This window comes from Oncorhynchus mykiss, chromosome 7 (genome assembly GCF_057628025.1).
Source record: "Oncorhynchus mykiss isolate SJ-2025 chromosome 7, ASM5762802v1, whole genome shotgun sequence".
NCBI lineage: Eukaryota > Metazoa > Chordata > Actinopteri > Salmoniformes > Salmonidae > Oncorhynchus > Oncorhynchus mykiss.
Genome location: NC_143028.1, coordinates 64,003,968 through 64,025,000, shown reverse-complemented (window position 1 = coordinate 64,025,000; position 21,033 = coordinate 64,003,968). Strand labels below are relative to the sequence as shown.

At 42.9% G+C, this 21,033-nt stretch overlaps 1 protein-coding gene across 5 annotated transcripts in view; it reads left to right on the top strand.

Annotated features, from left to right (window-relative positions):
• Window positions 1–558: 558 nt before the first annotated feature.
• The window catches only part of LOC110528361 (neurofascin), a 131,628-nt gene continuing 111,153 nt past the window's right edge, over window positions 559–21,033 (top strand). The window contains exon 1 of one of the 5 annotated variants that reach the window (XM_036983948.2): window positions 559–820. The gene's annotated coding sequence lies outside the window, so the exon portion shown is untranslated. The remainder of the gene's footprint in view (window positions 821–21,033) is intronic. The other 4 variants (XM_090241715.1, XM_090241702.1, XM_090241696.1 and 1 more) reach the window with 4 other exon arrangements.

The window sequence follows — 21,033 nt, the reverse complement described above, 5'->3', positions numbered from 1 at the left end:
GTAGTACCTTGCCATGGGGTAGTCTTCATTGCCTACCCGTATGGCGTACGTGTTCCGCTAAGCGTTCCTGAAGGCGTCTCTTCTTCTTCTTCACTCACTCACTCACTCACTCACTCACTCACTCACTCACTCACTCACTCACTCACTCACTCACTCACACACACACACACACACACACACACACACACACACACACACACACACACACACACACACACACACACACACACACACACCGAGAAGTGCCAGTGTGTGGCTGATATATGGATTCTTCTGGCTGTCAAAGACCACACTGTCTTTTTGACAGAAGAGCTTTGTGAGAGATAGAATGGGTTTTGGGCAATGAGGGAACAGATATGGTGGCTGCATGGAGTAATCCACAGCTCTCTGTCTGTAACTCAACACATATGAGTTATTCCAGAAAACAATCACATTTAAGAAAACAATAACTCCTCTGTAACTTCCACCTCTCCTTAAATAAATAGCACCGCACCAGCAGTCTTTACTGTCACCAGTCAACCTCTCTTTTCTCCTTCCCCGCCCCTCAACACCTGTCCAGCGCTACCCCAGGACGCCCGCGCCATGTACTCACATCGACCCACTGACCGGGAGCGCGCACCAGCCGAAGATGTGATTGCGGCTTCACGGATAGCGAGAGAGGAGGAACAGGGAGTGAGAGAGTGAGAGAGACCTGTACCGCATTACACGAAATAACGAGCACAAGCACACACTTTCACACATGCTACTGCAGAGCTGACACACACAGCGGAGAAAAGAGAGGGAACAGCGAAATATCTGCGGTCACGCCACAGGCACTCAGGTAAGTAAGCAACAGCATTCCTCTAACAGGCTTCTAATAATAGGTCATACTTTCGCATAGTGTCATATTGCCTAGTGGCTAACGGGTTTATGAATATTTGAAGATGTCGAGATTAAATTATGCTGTGAAGGGATGCCGCAGCTTCGGTAAAGATGGTAGATGTTTTCGGTACAGCCATCTGCAGTCGTTCTTGACCGGGTGCAGCCTTCTCACGTTGCCGAGCCTAATGCGCTGCGCATGGATGGATGATGCTGCGGTGGGTTCTTTTTTGCTGCTCTGCGCAGATTATAAACAGGGTCAGTATACAGTCGTTTATTTCCACACACCAGTCACATTTATGTCTTTATAGGTAGTTGTGATGTTTGACACAATATTGAAGGAGACACAATAGCTATTTAATGATTGTCAGCATGGATGTTTTGTTAGGCCGGCAGCTGCGGGCGGGTGGCTGGTACTGTAACTTATGCTACAGATAGAAGGATGATAGCACTCCTCGAAGTGGATGTGAGTGTTGTCGCCACAGAGAGTCTTTGGGGAGGCTGGTCATGCAGAGATAATTCAGGGGTTTCGTTTGGTTATCTGAATCACGTCATGTCACCAAACGAGCTACGCACGGCCCATAGCTCTTCTATTCAGCATTCTGATTGTGATTCATACATCCGCTAGGCCTCTCTGTAAAGACAAATTAGCTAGGCCTACACATTTAATGGTTAATTAACAATAAACGGGTCTTAAATACATCTGGATTAATGTCTAGTAATATGTTAAGGTGCAGTAAAGATAGACCTGACAAAGCTGCAACTGGCTCAAAACAAAGCAGCTGGCCTTGCCCTTAAAGGGGCAATCAGCAGTTGCTACATCCCTTTTTGGACTTCTAAATGAATGACATGATTGCATTGATTATTATAATGTATTTTTTAAAGTATTTTGCCCCTCTTTTTCTCCCTGATTTTGTCATATCCCATTTTGATCTTGTCTCATTGATCTTGTCTCAACTCCCCAACGGGCTCGGGACATACGTCCTCCTAAACATGGCCCGCCAAACCGCTTCTTAACACCCGCATGCTTAACACCGTTCACCTGACGACCGAGGGCAGCCTGCAGGCACCTGGCCCGCCACAAGGAGTCGCTAGAGCGCAATGAACAAAGTAAAGCCCCCCTGACCAAACCCTCCCCTAACCCGGACGCCGCCGGGCCAGTTGCACGCCGCCCTATGGGACTCCTGATCACGGCCGGTTGTGATACAGCCCGGGATCAGACCCGGGTCTGTAGTGACACCTCTCGCACTGTGATGCAGTGCCTTAGACCGCTGCTCCACTTACCCATTGATTCTGGAAGAATATTACTTAGAAATGCATCAACTGTCGTAACCCATCAGAACCCCAAATATACGCTTGTTTACGCCAATGTTTGTTAACAAAGAAAATATAAACAAACACTATATAGCTTCAAAACATGGTTAAAACTATAATTTTGATATCATTGATGGTCAATGCTTGCATCCATAGCTCTGTCTATGAATTTGAGAGTGATTACATTTCTCCAGCTCCATTCCTCAGCTGTTGACCAGGGGTGGGGAGGCCACTTTGTTATTGTTTCTACTGCTGATTGCTGCTTTAACTGCACACAAAACAAATCAAATCAAATTTATTTGTCACATACACATGGTTAGCAGATGTTAATGCGAGTGTAGCGAAATGCTTGTGCTTCTAGTTCCGACAATGCAGTAATAACCAACGAGTAATCTAACCTAACAATTCATAAACTACTACCTTGTACACTCAAGTGTAAAGGGATAAAGAATATGTACATAAAGTTATATGAATGAGTGATGGTACAGAACGGTATAGGCAAGATGCAGTAGATGGTATCGAGTACAGTATATACATATGAGATGAGTAATGTAGGGTATGTAAACAAAGTGGCATAGTTTAAAGTGGCTAGTGATACATGTATTACAAAAAGATGCAGTAGATGATATAGAGTACAGTATATACATATACATATGAGATGAGTAATATAGGGTATGTAAACATTATATTAAGTAGCATTGTTTAAAGTGGCTAGTGATATATTGTCCATCAATTTCCATCAATTCCCATTATTAAAGTGGCTGGAGTTGAGTCAGTGAGTTGGCAGCAGCCACTCAATGTTAGTGGTGGCTGTTTAACATTCTGATGGCCTTGAGATAGAAGCTGTTTTTCAGTCTCTCGGTCCCAGCTTTGATGCACCTGTACCTACCTCGCCTTCTGGATGATAGCGGGGTGAACAGGCAGTGGCTCTGGTGGTTGTTGTCCTTGATGATCTTTATGGCCTTCCTGTGACATCGGGTGGTGTAGGTGTCCTGGAGGGCAGGTAGTTTGCCCCCGGTGATGCGTTGTGCAGACCTCACTGCCCTCTGGAGAGCCTTACGGTTGTAAGCGGAGCAGTTGCCGTACCAGGCGGTGATACAGCCAGACAGGATGCTCTCGATTGTGCATCTGTAGAAGTTTGTGAGTGCTTTTGGTGACAAGCCGAATTTCTTCTGCATCCTGAGGTTGAAGAGGTGCTGCTGCGCCTTCTTCACGATGCTGTCTGTGTGGGTGGACCAATTCAGTTTGTCCGTGATGTGTAACTTAAAACTTACTACCCTCTCCACTACTGTCCCATCGATGTTTTTTTATTTTATTTTTTATTTAACCTTTATTTAACCAGGTAGGCAAGTTGAGAACAAGTTCTGTGGATAGGGGGATGTGGATAGGGGGGTGCTCCCTCTGCTGTTTCCTGAAGTCCACAATCATCTCCTTTGTTTTGTTGACGTTGAGTGTGAGGTTATTTTCCTGACACCACACTCCGAGGGCCCTCCCCTCCTCCCTGTAGGCCGTCTCGTCGTTGTTGGTAATCAAGCATACCACTGTAGTGTCGTCCGCAAACTTGATGATTGAGTTGGAGGTGTGCATGGCCACGCAGTCGTTGGTGAACAGGGAGTACATGAGAGGGCTCAGAACGCACCCTTGTGGGGCCCCAGTGTTGAGGATCAGCGGGGTGGAGATGTTGTTACCCACCCTCACCAACTGGGGGCGGCCCGTCAGGAAGTCCAGTACCCAGTTGCACAGGGCGGGGTCGAGACCCAGGGTATCGAGCTTGATGACGAATTTGGAGGGTACTATGGTGTTAAATGCTGAGCTGTCCAGATGGGTTAGGGCAGTGTGCAGTGTGGTTGAGATTGCGTCGTCTGTGGACCTATTTGGGCGGTAAGCAAATTGGAGTGGGTCTAGGGTGTCAGGTATGCTGGAGGTGATATGGTCCTTGACTAGTCTCTCAAAGCACTTCATGATGACGGAAGTGAGTGCTACGGGGCGGTAGTCGTTTAGCTCAGTTACCTTAGCTTTCTTGGGAACAGGGACAATGGTGACCCTCTTGAAGCATGTGGGAACAGCAGACTGGGATAAGGATTGATTGAATATGTCCGTAAACACACCAGCCAGCTAGTCTGCGCATGCTCTGAGGACGCGGCTGGGGATGCCGTCTGGGCCTGCAGCCTTGCGAGGGTTAACACGTTTAAATGTTTTACTCACGTCGGCTGCAGTGAAGGAGAGTCCGCAGGTTTTGGTTGCGGGCCGTGTCAGTGGCACTGTATTGTTCTCAAAGCGGGCAAAAAAAGTTATTTAGTCTGCCTGGGAGCAAGGCATCCTGGTCTGTGACTGGGCTGGTTTTCTTTTTGTAATCCGTGATTGACTGTAGACCCTGCCACATACCTGTATCTGAACCGTTGAATTGTGACTCTACTTTGTCTCTATACTGAAGCTTAGCTTGTTTGATTGCCTTGCGGAGGGAATAGCTACACTGTTTGTATTTGGTCATTTTTCCGGTCACCTTGCCCTGGTTAAAAGCAGTGGTTCGCGCTTTCAGTTTCACACGATTGCTGCTATCAATCCACGGTTTCTGGTTTGGGAATGTTTTAATCGTTGCTATTGGAACTACATCGTCTATGCACCTTCTAATGAACTCGCTCACCGAATCAGCATATTTGTCAATGTTGTTGTTGGAAGCAATGCGGAACATATCCCAGTCCACCTGATCAAAGCAGTCTTGAAGCGTGGAATCAGATTGGTCGGACCAGCGTTGAACAGACCTGAGCGCGGGAGCTTCTTGTTTTAGCTTCTGTCTGTAGGCAGGGAGCAACAAAATGGAGTCGTTTTTCCGAAAGGAGGGCGGGGGAGGGCCTTATATGCGTCACGGAAGTTAGAATAGCAATGATCCAAGGATTTACCAGCCCTGGTTGCGCAATCGATATGCTGATACAGTTTAGGGAGTCTTGTTTTCAGATTAGCCTTGTTAAAATCCCCAGCTACAATGAATGCAGCCTCAGGATATGTGGTTTCCAGTTTGCAAAGAGTCAAATAAAGTTCGTTCAGGGCCATCGATGTGTCTGCTTGGGGGGGAATATGTACGGCTGTGATTATAATCGAAGAGAATTCCCTTGGTAGATAATGCGGTCGACATGTGATTGTGAGGAATTCTAAGTCAGGTGAACAGAAGGACTTGAGTTCCTGTATTTTGTTGCGATCACACCACGTCTCGTTAATCATAAGGCATACGCCCCCGCCCCTCTTCTTACCAGAAAGATGTTTGTTTCTGTCAGCGCGATGCGTGAAGAAACCAGCTGACTGCACCGATTCCATTAGTGTCTCTCGAGTGAGCTATGTTTCCGTGAAGCAAAGAACGTTACAGTCTCTGATGTCTCTCTGGAATGCTACCCTTGCTCGGATTTCATCAACCTTGTTGTCAAGAGACTGGACATTGGCAAGTAGTATGCTAGGGAGTGGTGTGCGATGTGCCCGCCTCCGGAGCCTGACCAGAAGACCGCTTCGTTTCCCTCTTTTACGACGTCTTTGTTTTGGTTCGTCGGCTGGGATCCGATCCATTGTCCTGGGTGGAAGGCAAAACACAGGATCCGCTTCGGGAAAGTCATATTCCTGGTCGTACTGATGGTGAGTTGACGTTGCTCTTATATTCAGTAGTTCTTCCCGACTGTATGTATGAAACCTAAGATTACCTGGGGTACCAATGTAAGAAATAACACGTAAAAAAAACAAAATACTACATAGTTTCCTAGGAACGTGAAGCGAGGCGGCCATCTCTGTCGGTGCCGGAATTATTATTGAGCAAGAATATAAACGCAACATGCAACAATTTCAACAATTTGACTGATTTACAGTTCATATAAGGAATCAGTCAATTGTAATAAATTCATGAGGCCCTAATCTATGGATTTCACATGACCGGGCAGGGGCATAGCCATGGGTGGGCCTGGGAGCCAGGCCCACCCACTGGGGAGCCGGGCCCAGCCAATCAGAATCAGTTTTTCCCCACAAAAGAGCTTTATTACAGACAGAAATAGTCCTCAGTTTCATCAGCTGTCTGGGTGGCTGATCTCTGACAATCTCGCAGGTGAAGAAGCCGGATGTGGAGGTCCTGGGCTGGCATGGTTACAGGTGGTCTGCAGTTGTGAGGCCAGTTGGACATACTGCCAAATAAAACGACATTGGAGGCTACTCATGGTAGAGAAATGAACATTAAATACTCTTAAACAGCTCTTTTGGACATTCCTGCAGTCAGCATGCCAATTGCACACTCCCTCAACGCTCCCTTGAGACATCTACAGCGAGTGAAAAAAGTATTTGATCCCCTGCTGATTTTGTACGTTTGCCCACTGACAAAGAAATGATCAGTCTATAATTTTAATGGTAGGTTTATTTGAACAGTAAGAGGTAACAACAACAAAATCTGCATGTCAAAAATGTTATAAATTGATTTGCATTTTAATGAGGGAAATAAGTACTTGACCCCCTCTGAATCAGAAAGATTTCTGGCTCCCAGGTGTCTTTTATACAGGTAACGAGCTGAGATTAGGAGCACACTCTTAAAGGGAGTGCTCCTAATCTCAGTTTGTTACCTGTATAAAAGACACCTGTCCACAGAAGCAATCAATCAATCAGATTCCAAACTCTCCACCTTGGCCTAGACCAAAGAGCTCTCCAAGGATGTCAGGGACAAGATTGTAGACCTACACAAGGCTGGAATGGGCTACAAGACCATCGACAAGCAGCTTGGTGAGAAGGTGACAACAGTTGGTGCGATTATTCGCAAATGGAAGAAACACTAATGAACTGTCAATCTCCCTCGGCCTGGGGCTCCATGCAAGATCTCACCTCGTGGATTTGCAATGATAATGAGAACGGTGAGGAATCAGCCCAGAACTACACGGGAGGATCTTGTCAATGATCTCAAGGCAGCTGGGACCATAGTCACCAAGAAAACAATTGGTAACACACTACTCCATGAAGGACTGAAATCCTGCAGCACCCGCAAGGTCCCCCTGCTCAAGAAAGCACATATACATGCCCGTCTGAAGTTTGCCAATGAACATCTGAATGATTCAGAGGACAACTGGGTGAAAGTGTTGTGGTCAGATGAGACCAAAATGGAGCTCTTTGGCATCAACTCAACTCGCCATGTTTGGAGGAGGAGGAATGCTGCCTATGACCCCAAGAACATCATCCCCCCCGTCAAACATGGAGGTGGAAACATTATGCTTTGGGGGTGTTTTTCTGCCAAGGAGACAGGACAACTTCACCGCATCAAAGAGACGATTGACGGGGGCCATGTACCGTCAAATCTTGGGTGAGAACCTCCTTCCCTCAGCCAGGGCATTGAAAATGGGTCATGGATGGGTATTCCAGCATGACAATGACCCAAAACACACGGCCAAGGCAACAAAGGAGTGGTTTCAAGAAGAAGCACATTAAGGTCCTGGAGTGGCCTAGCCAGTCTTCAGACCGTAATCCCATAGAAAATCTGTGGAGGGAGCTGAAGGTTCGAGTTGCCAAACGTCAACCTCGAAACCTTGATGACTTGGAGAAGATCTGCAAAGAGGAGAGGGACAAAATCCCTCCTGAGATGTGTGCAAACCTGGTGGCCAACTACAAGAAATGTCTGACCTCTGTGATTGCCAACAAGGGTTTTGCCACCAAGTACTAAGTCATGTTTTGCAGAGGGGTCAAATACTTATTTCCCTCATTAAAATGCAAATCAATTTATAACATTTTTGACATGCGTTTCTCTGGATTATTTTGTTGTTATTCTGTCTCTCACTGTTCAAATAAACCTACCATTAAAATTATAGACTGATCATTTCTTTGTCAGTGGGCAAACGTACAAAATCAGCAGGGGATCAAATACTTTTTTCCCTCACTTTATATATATAAATACACCCGTGACACAAGTCAGCATTCCATCCATGTCTGTGGCCATCAGAAGATGTGGAAAACGGCAACTAGGGGCAACAGTGAGTGTTGTTACGTTCATGTAGGTTTTGGTTTTGCTAAGGCTTTGGGGATGGCAGATGGACGTTTCAATCTGCCTCAAGTGCTAAAGGTTGCAATAGAAAGTCGTTTTTGTGATTTATTTTTTAAGCCTGTTCCAAACCTTAACCCTTACCTTAACCATTCAGAGTTAATAATGCCTAACCATAAGATTTGGAGTTAAAGCCTGAACTTAACCCTAACCTTAAAAATGTCCTTTATTTTGACAGTTATCTGTAGCAGCAGGCTACACAATGGAACAGCTGGATAAGGGAAATGGCTAGAGGCGCGCAAAACGGAAAATACCATTGGGGATAAAGAATGTCACAATTTCATGAGTACAACATCTAAAGACCTGCATCACTATACTAAAAGGATGTATTTGGGTGTTTTTGGAGCCTTTGTTCAAGTTTTTTGGGGCCCCTACACAACAAGGATAAGGAAGTGATTTGCTGTTTGGAGTAGGTTTTATCAAAAATGTTAAATCACCAAAAGGTGTCTGGAACCTTCTATAACATGCCATTTACATCAAAAGATTTGGTGGTAAGAATGAAAACATATCCTTTAATGGAGTATCTTACATTGTTCTTGTTTATTACTGTTCTGTACTCTGTCATGTATTTGTACATCTTATGTGGACCCCAGTAAGCGTAGCTGCTGCCTATGAAGTAGTTAATGGGGATCCTAATAAACTAAACTCCCAGCAGGCAGTCTCTGGCACAGCTTAAATACAGCAGCAGAACTGGGCACATGTCATCTGGAACTATAACTAAGACCCCCTTCACATTCACTGACTGACTGGCACACTGACAAATTCCTATTGAATAGAATTACTAAAGGAGCATGGATTTGGAGATAGCACAATGGAGATAGCAACATTAGTAGACAGATGTTTCCCTCTATAGCCCTTACAATAGCCAGACAGACAGACAGACAGATGTTTCCTTCTATAGCCCTTACAACAGACAGACAGACAGACAGATGTTTCCTTCTATAGCCCTTACAACAGACAGACAGACAGACAGATGTTTCCCTCTATAGCCCTTACAACAGACAGACAGACAGATGTTTCCCTCTATAGCCCTTACGACAGACAGACAGACAGATGTTTCCCTCTATAGCCCTTACAACAGACAGACAGACAGATGTTTCCCTCTATAGCCCTTACAACAGACAGACAGACAGATGTTTCCCTCTATAGCCCTTACAACAGACAGACAGACAGATGTTTCCCTCTATAGCCCTTACAACAGACAGACAGACAGATGTTTCCCTCTATAGCCCTTACAACAGACAGACAGACAGATGTTTCCCTCTATAGCCCTTACAACAGACAGACAGATGTTTCCCTCTATAGCCCTTACAACAGACAGACAGACAGATGTTTCCCTCTATAGCCCTTACGACAGACAGACATACAGATGTTTACTTCTATAGCCCTTACAACAGACAGACAGACAGATGTTTCCCTCTATAGCCCTTACGACAGACAGACAGATGTTTCCCTCTATAGCCCTTACGACAGACAGACAGACAGACAGATGTTTCCCTATATAGCCCTTACAACAGACAGACAGACAGACAGACAGACAGATGTTTCCCTCTATAGCCCTTACAACAGACAGACAGACAGACAGATGTTTCCCTCTATAGCCCTTACAACAGACAGACAGACAGATGTTTCCCTCTATAGCCCTTACGACAGACAGACAGACAGACAGACAGATGTTTCCCTCTATAGCCCCTATGACAGACAGACAGACAGATGTTTCCCTCTATAGCCCTTACGACAGACAGACAGACAGATGTTTCCTTCTATAGCCCTTATGACAGACAGACAGACAGATGTTTCCCTCTATAGCCCTTGCGACAGACAGACAGACAGACAGATGTTTCCCTCTATAGCCCTTACGACAGACAGACAGACAGATGTTTCCCTCTATAGCCCTTACGACAGTCAGACAGACAGATGTTTCCCTCTATAGCCCTTACGACAGACAGACAGACAGACAGACAGACAGACAGACAGACAGACAGACAGACAGACAGACAGACAGATGTTTCCCTCTATGGCCCTTACAACAGACAGGCAGACAGACAGATGTTTCCCTCTATGGCCCTTACAACAGACAGACAGATGTTTCCCTCTATAGCCCTTACAACAGACAGACAGACAGACAGATGTTTCCCTCTATAGCCCTTACAACAGACAGACAGACAGACAGATGTTTCCTTCTATAGCCCTTACAACAGACAGACAGACAGACAGATGTTTCCCTCTATAGCCCTTACGACAGACAGACAGACAGATGGAATTAACATGATAATATCTTTATCTAATAAGATGCCAACATTTTGCTTTTGGTCTATTAAGGAAGGATCCTGGTCTGAATTGGGAGTCAGAAATTAAGGGACGAAGGATCCTGGTCTGAATTGGGAGTCAGAAAGTAAGGGACGAAGGATCCTGGTCTGAATTGGGAGTCAGAAAGTAAGGGACGAAGGATCCTGGTCTGAACTAACTGAATTACTTAGACATCAGTCCAGTAAAAAAGTCAAGAAGAGATTTGAGTTCAACATTATGCCTGTAGGCTAGAGAAGATTCTGTCCCCACTAATTTCGCCTGACCACATACATAGCTTCTGTTTTTTTTGCAAACATACAGACAGACCCATCAGAATAAGATTATATTCCCTGCTTCTCAACTCAACTGATCCTCTGCCATATTATTTTGGTTATGAATGAAAGATGCCAGGTTTGAATGGTAGCCAGCCAGGACTGTGAACTGGAGCTGGGCTCTCTTCTAGCTATGGAGAGACCGTCTTTAGTGTGGGGATGTGGATCTGTCATCAACCCCTTTATGGATACATTTTGTCAGTCCTTCTCTTAGCCTATAGGTCAAGAGGACCCTTTCACATATTAATACACACGCACACATATACACACACACACACACACACACATACACACACACACACACACACACACACACACACAAACAATGCCTCATCAAGAAGGGAAATCGAACCCTTGAATTCGGATGTGGTCTGTTTGACGGCAGGCTGTGGGTTTCCTCTGATTAACAACAGAAGGAGAGATGCGTGTGATGATTTGGAGACAATGGCAGATGTGTTGTCAGGCTTCAAAGACATGTAAGAGTCCAAATCAGTCACAGTTCCTATAACCCCAGATATGTCATGTCGGTCTATAAACTCCGTAGCAACAGTAGTTGTCAGAGGGAAAGGTGGAGCTAATCCCATATTGCTAACACCTACCGAATCAGTTCAGATCTATACGCATAGTGAGTAGGGACTAGGAGTTCATTTGGAATTTGGCAACAACCAGGGTCGAGTGGTTGTTGGTCTTGTGATCTTATTGTTGATGGGGATTTATCTCTGTGTTGCAGTACACATGTTTCACCACCAAGTGCTGCTGTTTCATTTTCTGAACAGTGTTGTTCTCTACTGGTGTCAGAACTTCTCTAGTCTCTGCTGAATGCCTTTTGAATGTTGATGGCTGATATCTGAACTCGAGCAAGTCAAACATTACAGCTTTGCTCCAATTGAGGGTAGTGAGTAGGTACATGCTAGATGGTTCACCACCATTACCTCACATATCCTTTGTGTTTGATTCCAATCTGAGAGTCAAATCTAGAAACTGTGTGTGTGTTTACCACTTACACAAGCAGGTGCCCAAACCCCAGTCACATACTGGCTGTATATGTGCTTCTTTGTTTCTGTGTACATTATATGTGTGTTGGTCCATCCGACCATCTTATCGCAGTCCCTCACAATGTTCTGGGCCATATGGCCTCTCTTTCAGTGATCCCCTTGTATGCTAGCATGCTGTTAGCTGTTAGCTGATTGGAGCACTGCATTGTGGTCAGTCTTGGCCTGGCCAGGAGGTTGTGGGGAGACCCGCGGAGGTGCGCAGCGATAGGTTAATGAAATCTGCATTAGAGAACCCTGCTGTCCTCTCAGTGGCTTATCTGGCACTGTGTGAGTGTGTATGTGTGTGGCTTTCCTCTCCATAGCTTAGCTGGCATTGAACTGAGCCAGACCGCTAGAAGTACTGCAGATTTTAATTCAGACCTTGGCACTCAAGTCTCATTCTGTAGGTCAGGAAGATACAATCTCATTCAGACACAGAATGAGTTGTTTATACCAGAAAGCATGCACACATGCATGAATCAGTCGTCCTATCATGAGAAATGTGTCTTTCTCTTTCTTCCTTCCCCAGAGAAAGAGAGAGAGAAGCATTGTGTGCTCTCTGCTGCTTCTCTGCACGTAGCACTGCAACATTGGGACATGCATATTTATCAAGGACAAATCTGACAGAGGACTTTTCAGTTTTGATAAGGACAAAAGCAGTGCAGGAAAACTCTGTTCAGATAAGTTACTAACACATTACATGAATGCCAAATAGATCTTGCTTTTAGATACTGTGTTTAACTTCTGGTTTTACCTATTTTATTATTTTCTATTCTATTCTTAAACCAAATATTACTAAGCGCTAACTTATAGTGTTCTATTCTGTTTTCTTTTATCCTACATGTTAGGAGACACATATTTTGTGTGTGCCTGTATGTGTGTATGGCTCTGTGTGTGTCTGTATGTGTGTATGGCTCTGTGTGTGCTGTATGTGTGTATTGCTCTGTGTGTGTCTGTATGTGTGTATGGCTCTGTGTGTGTCTGTATGTGTGTATTGCTCTGTGTGTGTCTGTATGTGTGTATTGCTCTGTGTGTGTCTGTGTGCTGGTTTGTTTCATTAGGGTCATCTGTAGGTAGCATCTGGTGTTCTTCAGAGAGGAAAATAGCCTATAGTGAATCCTTTATAGTTAATCATTACTAGTCTGTCTATAGCCTCTTGGTGAGTGCAGGAAATCTGCTACACTAGCTACTGGTACAACAATTTAGACTCCATTTTTATTGAGGTTAGAAAATATTTGGAAAACGATGAAAAGTAATATTTTTATGATGCTGTTACTCTAAAAGCACCGTTTAGTAGTTTTGAATTTCATGTCAAATCAATCAATGAATCAATCAATGAAAGAAAGAAAGACCTGCTTTTTGTCTAAGGTAGTTTTGTATAAAGACATTGACCACTTTCCTCACACTTTGATGATGTTCATCATATTTTCTAAAATATTATGCTATTTTGTGCCAAAGCATTATTTATTTATTCTGGGTATGGCATTTGAATGAGAGTGATCATTCATTTCATTGTATTTATTTAGCCAGGGTAGTCATCAGCAACAATTGCCACTGTTTTCTAGGGACTTCTGGGTTCATCAGACACACAAAGCCCTAAACCGACCTTCCTTCCTGTTGAAGTCGGAAGTTTACATACACTTTAGCCAAATACATTTAAAATCGTTTTTTCACAATTCCTGAAATATAATCCTAGTAACAATTCCCTGTTTTAGGTCAGTTAGGATCACCACTTTATTTTAAGAATGTGAAATGTCAGAATAATAGTAGAGAGAATGATTTATTTCAGCTTGTATTTCTTTCATAACATTCCCAGTTGGTCAGAAGATTACATACAGTCAATTAGTATTTGGTAGCGTTGCCTTTAAATTGTTTAACTTGGATCAAACGTTTCGGGTAGGTTTCCACAAGCTTCCCACAATAAATTGGGTGAATTTTGGCCCATTCCTCCTGACAGAGCTGGTGTAACTGAGTCAGGTTTGTAGGCCTGTTCATCTCTAGGAGACAGAACGCGTCTCCTTCCTGAGCGTTATGCCGGCTGCGTGGTCCCATGGTGTTTATACTTGCATGCTATTGTTTGTACAGATGAATGTGGTACCTTCAGGCGTTTGGAAATTGCTCCCAAGGATGAACCAGACTTGTGGAGGTCTCCTAGACTTGTGGAGGTCTTCTAGACTTGTGGAGGTCTTGGCTGATTTCTATTGATTTTCCCATGATGTCAAGCAAAGAGGTACTGAGTTTGAAGGTAGGCCTTGAAATACATCCACAGGTACCCCTCCAATTGGCTCAAATTATGTCAATTAGCCTATCAGAAGCTTCTAAAGCCATGACATTATTTTCTGGAATTTTCCAAGTTGTTTAAAGGCACAGTCAACTTAGTCTATGTAAACTTCTGACCCACCGGAATTGTGATACAGTGAAGTAATCTGTCTGTGAACAATTGTTGGAAAAATGACTTGTGTCATGCACAAAGTAATTGTCCTAACCAACTTGACACAACTATAGTTTGTTAACAAGACATTTGTGGATGTCACATCTTCCGCCGAAGTCGGCTCCTCTCCTTGTTCGGGCGGCGTTCGGCCGAACATTTGTTTTGTCTTGTCCCATACACACCTGGTTTTCATTCCCTAATCATTCTACATGTATTTAGTCCTCTGGATCCCATCATGTATTTGTGTGTAATTGTTTGTTTTGTATTGTGGATTATTGTCGGGCGCTTTACTTTTGTCATGTTCTGTGTTTTTGGCACGTTATTGTTTTTATGTTCTGTGTTTTTGGCACGTTATTGTTTTTATGTGCTGTGTTTTTGGCACGTTATTGTTTTTATGTGCTGTGTTTTTGGCACGTTATTGTTTTTATGTTCTGTGTTTTTGGCACGTTATTGTTTTTATGTGCTGTGTTTTTGGCACGTTATTGTTTTTATGTTCTGTGTTTTTGGCACGTTATTGTTTTTATGTTCTGTGTTTTTGGCACGTTATTGTTTTTATGTTCTGTGTTTTTGGCACGTTATTGTTTTTATGTGCTGTGTTTTTGGCACGTTATTGTTTTTATGTTCTGTGTTTTTGGCACGTTATTGTTTTTATGTTCTGTGTTTTTGGCACGTTATTGTTTTTATGTGCTGTGTTTTTGGCACGTTATTGTTTTTATGTTCTGTGTTTTTGGCACGTTATTGTTTTTATGTTCTGTGTTTTTGGCACGTTATTGTTTTTATGTTCTGTGTTTTTGGCACGTTATTGTTTTTATGTGCTGTGTTTTTGGCACGTTATTGTTTTTATGTGCTGTGTATTTTGGAACGGAATTAAAGTGCCCCTGTTCACTACACTCTGCACTCCTGCACCTGACTTTGCCTCCCGTACACACCTTTGACAGTGGAGTGTTTGAAAAATGAGTTTTAATGACTCCAACATAAGTGTATGTAAACTTCTGACTTACAACTGTGTATATATATATATATATATATATATATATATATAGTATAACCAGTTGTACATTTACCGTTAATTCCCATAATTTCTATTCTACAATGTTTGTTTGGTTACTGTAATTTCTGTTGAATGCATTAATATATTATTATTGCAGTCTTACCGTTGTCATTTTAGGAGTGGTGTCGTGGAAATTCTAATCAATAATGAGGAGAGACAAGGTGAATCACCAATCAGGATATTACTTTATTCAAAATGTATTAATAACAATGATTAATTATTGCAATAATGAAGCTTGTCAACGACCCACCTGTAGGTGATTCGTTGAGAGCCCAACGAGCAGATTTGAGCCACAGCATTTTATAGCAAAATCCATCCTCCTGAATGTTCATGACAAACATTAGAAGTATGGAATGGGTCAAGGTTTTGATTCGTATGAAAGATACTAATAATTCACAGCAAACATTATCTGCTGTAAAGACTGCTGTCATTGTGTAGAATGAAGGGTCTGGCCCCCAAAACAAAGTTCCTCTCATCATTATACATACTGGAGCCATCTCCACCCTGGTACCTCCCAGCACATAAACACCAACTCATGCTATGGAATGCGGTCTTGTTAGGTTTATCACCCAAAGACATCGTAGTTCTTCTGTCAGTGTTAAATCTCCCAGAGGCCCATCCTCAGTAGAACACACACAGATGAGAGTATTCTAAGAACCCACTATTCTGTTGCATAAAACAACCATTTGATGCAATTACAGTATTATAACATAATCTTGCAATTTTGCTCTCACAGTGGACACGTTATTTGCAGAGCGCACAACCTAGGCTACAGTTGTGTGACACACATTTTTAGTTTATTTCATTCCATTTACAAGTCCCCATTAGCTCCTGCCAAGGCAACAGCTACTCTTTTTAATGTTTTATTTTATTTGACCTTTTAACCTTTATTTAACTAGGCAAGTCAGGGTTCTACTCATCCAGGGGTCCAGCAAAATGAAGGCAGTTATACATTTTTTAAAAACATTACAATATATTCACAACAGATTTTATAACACATGTGTGCCCTTAGGCCCCTACTCTACTACGTAACGTTTGTTCAACTAGGCAAGTCAGTTACGAACAAATTCTTATTTACAATGACGGCCTAGGAACAGTGGGTTGACTGCCTTGTTCAGGGGCAGAAGGACAGATTTTTACCTTGTCAGCTCGGGGATTCGATCTAGCAACCTTTCGGCCCAACGCTCTAACCACTAGGCTACCTGCCACTTTATTATTACTACCACATATCTACAACACAAAATCCACGTGTATGTGTGTATAGTGCGTATGTTATTGTGTGTTTGTATGCATGTGTCTGTGCCTATGTTTGTGTTGCTTCACAGTCCCCGCTGTTCCATAAGATGTGTTTGTATCAGTTTTTTAAATCTAAATGTACTGCTTGCATCAGTTACTTGATGTGGAATAGAGTTCCATGTAGTCATTGATCTATGTAGTACTGTGCGCCTCCCATAGTCTGTTCTGGACTTGGGGACTGTGAGGAGACCTCTGGTGGCATGTATTGTGGAGTATGGATGGGTGTCTGAGCTGTGCGCCAGGAGTTCAAACAGACAGCTCGGTGCATTCAACATGTCAATACCTCTCATAAATACAAGTAGTGATCAAGTCAATCTCTCCTCCACTTTGAGTCAGGAGAGATTGATATGAATATGCAATTTTCACCTAACCACATGACTAAACAGTAGTCCAGGTGCGACAAAACTAGGCCCTGTAGGACCTGCCTTGTTGACAGTGTTGTTAAGAAGGTAGAGCAGCGCTTTATTATGGACAGACTTCTCCCCATCTTAGCTACTGTTGTATCAATATGTTTTGACCATGACAATTCACAATTCAGGGTTGGTTACTGGCTCCGGAAAGTCTGAGGGCCCAGAATATTTTATACAATGTTGCAAGTTTGCTAGCATGAGCTTTGGTCCGGCAGGACCAAGTAAATAGTTGATTCAATGTTTCAATTTCCTTCCAGACAGACCATGCGTAGCCAATGTGATTAATATTATATTATTTTTATCAGGATATTTTCTACCTGCTGGCTGCATTGTTTTTATTTGTTGTTTTATGTGGTCTATTTTTAGATATGGGCAATGGCAATAGAAGTTATTTTTAGATTTGTATCATTTTCATTTATATTGAATTTTGTTTAACCACATGACATTGATTTTGCGATATGAAGACTGTTCCACAAAAATGTGCACATGAAAATCATAACTGGCCCGCATATCAGTAGAAATTAGGGATGCACCGACAGGACATTTTTGGCTGATACTGATATCCGTTATTTTCCTGGCCAAAAAAACGATAGCGATATTTAACATGTTTGCGTCCTTTAAAATATTATTGTACAGTTAAATAGTTAACACACACACGGACGCAGCGGTGTAAGGCACTGCATCTCAGTGCAAGAGGTGTCACTACAGTCTCTGGTTCGAATCCAGGCTGTATCACATCCGGCCGTGATTGCGAGTCCCATAAGGCGGCGCACAGTTGGCCCAGCGTCCTGGTTTGGCCGGGCTAGGCCGTCATTGTAAATAGGAATTTGTTCTTAACTGACTTGCCTAGTTAAGTAAAGGTACCACACGCCACACACATCACACCACACTGACCAAAAAGTTATATTGTTGGGATATACGAATGTCCCCATTACCAGTAAAACATAATCAAAACATTCATATCTTTCACTTGTTCATTTGTTCAGTCGGTTCATCTTGTCCAGCTGTGAATGTAACATTTCAGGTAAACCCTGTTTCTTGTCTGCATCGAAGTAGCGGTCCTTGTACCTAGCGTTGAGCATGGTGGCGACACAGTAAAGAGGCTCAGAGAGAATTCCACCTAATCGCTTGTTCACAGCCTCACGTACTTTTGTAAGTTTTAACCCCACGGTGTCTGCCGTTTTGTTGATCAGGCATTTCAATACCATGACAGAGGGTATCACGTCTGCTGCAGACACAGTTGATGAGCTTATTTATCCAGTCAGTTGTTTGAATGGAGCTAGGAGTGTGTTCATGTTTCCAAGTTTCAAACACGTTCTCAAATGCCATTGAAATGGCAGCAGCGGTATGAGAACCAGCACATTCTTGAGCATGAAATATGACTTTACTCAGTACGAAATCCTCGTTGACCCACTGTGCTGTCAGACTCAGCATGCTCATGGGCTGACATCGCCAAATGTCCGTTTTGAAGCTAATAGCAGTGACGCCCATAGCAAGTAGCTCATAGATGTACTGTACGTTTCAACAGTACTGTGTAACTCCGGTAGGGCAACATCTGAAAAATAGTGTGTACCGGGGCTCGACCAGTCGACGAAAGCCAACATCATCCACGACAGAGGATGGTTGATTTCAAGGGCAATGAATTCCATTATCTTTGTGTTAATGAATTTCACCTTTGAGTTGTCTTGCTGAAATGTTCTTACTCTTTCAAATGACTTGAACTTGTTTAGTTGTTGGAAGTGTGCGCTTAGTATTTTTCTGCTTTTGTTCTGTGTAGCGCTGTATTTTTCATGGCGTCATTACGTCATTACGTTATATAGGTAGACTACAATAAATGTGGAGAGAGACTACAATATATGTAAAGAGACTGCAATACATGTGGAGAGAGAGACTACAATACATGGAGAGAGAGACTACAATACATGGAGAGACTACAATACATGGAGAGACTACAATACATGGAGAGACTACAATACATGGGGATGAGACTACAATACATGGAGAGAGAGACTACAATACATGGAGAGACTACAATACATGGAGAGACTACAATACATGGAGAGAGAGACTACAATACATGGAGAGACTACAATACATGGAGAGACTACAATACATGGAGAGACTACAATACATGGAGAGACTACAATACATGGAGAGACTACAATACATGGAGAGACTACAATACATGGAGAGACTACAATACATGGAGAGACTACAATACATGGAGAGACTACAATACATGGAGAGACTACAATACATGGAGAGACTACAATACATGGAGAGACTACAATACATGGGGATGAGACTACAATACATGGAGAGAGACTACAATACATGTGGAGAGAGAGACTACAATACATGTGGAGAGAGAGACTACAATACATGTGGAGAGAGAGACTACAATACATGTGGAGAGAGAGACTACAATACATGTGGAGAGAGAGACTACAATACATGTGGAGAGAGAGACTACAATACATGTGGAGAGAGAGACTACAATACATGTGGAGAGAGAGACTACAATACATGTGGAGAGAGAGACTACAATACATGTGGAGAGAGAGACTACAATACATGTGGAGAGAGAGACTACAATACATGGGGATGAGACTACAATACATGGAGAGAGACTACAATACATGTGGAGAGAGAGACTACAATACATGTGGAGAGAGAGACTACAATACATGTGGAGAGAGAGACTACAATACATGTGGAGAGAGAGACTACAATACATGTGGAGAGAGAGACTACAATACATGTGGAGAGAGAGACTACAATACATGTGGAGAGAGAGACTACAATACATGTGGAGAGAGAGACTACAATACATGTGGAGAGAGAGACTACAATACATGTGGAGAGAGAGACTACAATACATGTGGAGAGAGAGACTACAATACATGTGGAGAGAGAGACTACAATACATGGGGATGAGACTACAATACATGGGGATGAGACTACAATACATGGAGAGAGAGAATACAATACATGGAGAGACTACAATACATGGGGATGAGACTACAATACATGGGGATGAGACTACAATACATGAAGAGAGACTACAATACATGGAGAGAGACTACAATACATGTGGAGAGAGAGACTACAATACATGGGGATGAGACTACAATACATTGAGAGAGACTACAATACATGGGGAGAGAGAGACTACAATACATGGGGATGAGACTACAATACATGGAGAGAGACTACAATACATGGGGATGAGACTACAATACATGGAGAGAGACTACAATACATGGGGATGAGACTACAATACATGGATAGACTACAATACATGTGGAGAGAGAGACTACAATACATGAAGAGAGACTACAATACATGTGGAGAGAGAGACTACAATACATGGGGATGAGACTACAATACATGGAGAGACTACAATACATGGGGATGAGACTACAATACATGGAGAGACTACAATACATGAAGAGAGACTACAATACATGTGGAGAGAGAGACTACAATACATGGGGATGAGACTACAATACATGAAGAGAGACTACAATACATGTGGAGAGAGAGACTACAATACATGGGGATGAGACTACAATACATGGAGAGACTACAATACATGGGGATGAGACTACAATACATGAAGAGAGACTACAATACATGTGGAGAGAGAGACTACAATACATGGGGATGAGACTACAATACATGGGGATGAGACTACAATACATGGAGAGAGAGAGACTACAATACATGGGGATGAGACTACAATACATGGAGAGAGACTACAATACATGGGGATGAGACTACAATACATGGGGATGAGACTACAATACATGGAGAGAGACTACAATACATGGAGAGAGACTACACCCGACTTGAAAAAAATCTAAATATACACATTGCGAGATATTTGGCGAAATAGGCAGACATATTATTTTTGTTGTTTACATTCTGTTGTTTACATTTTAACTATAAAACAACATGAGCAGGTCTCAT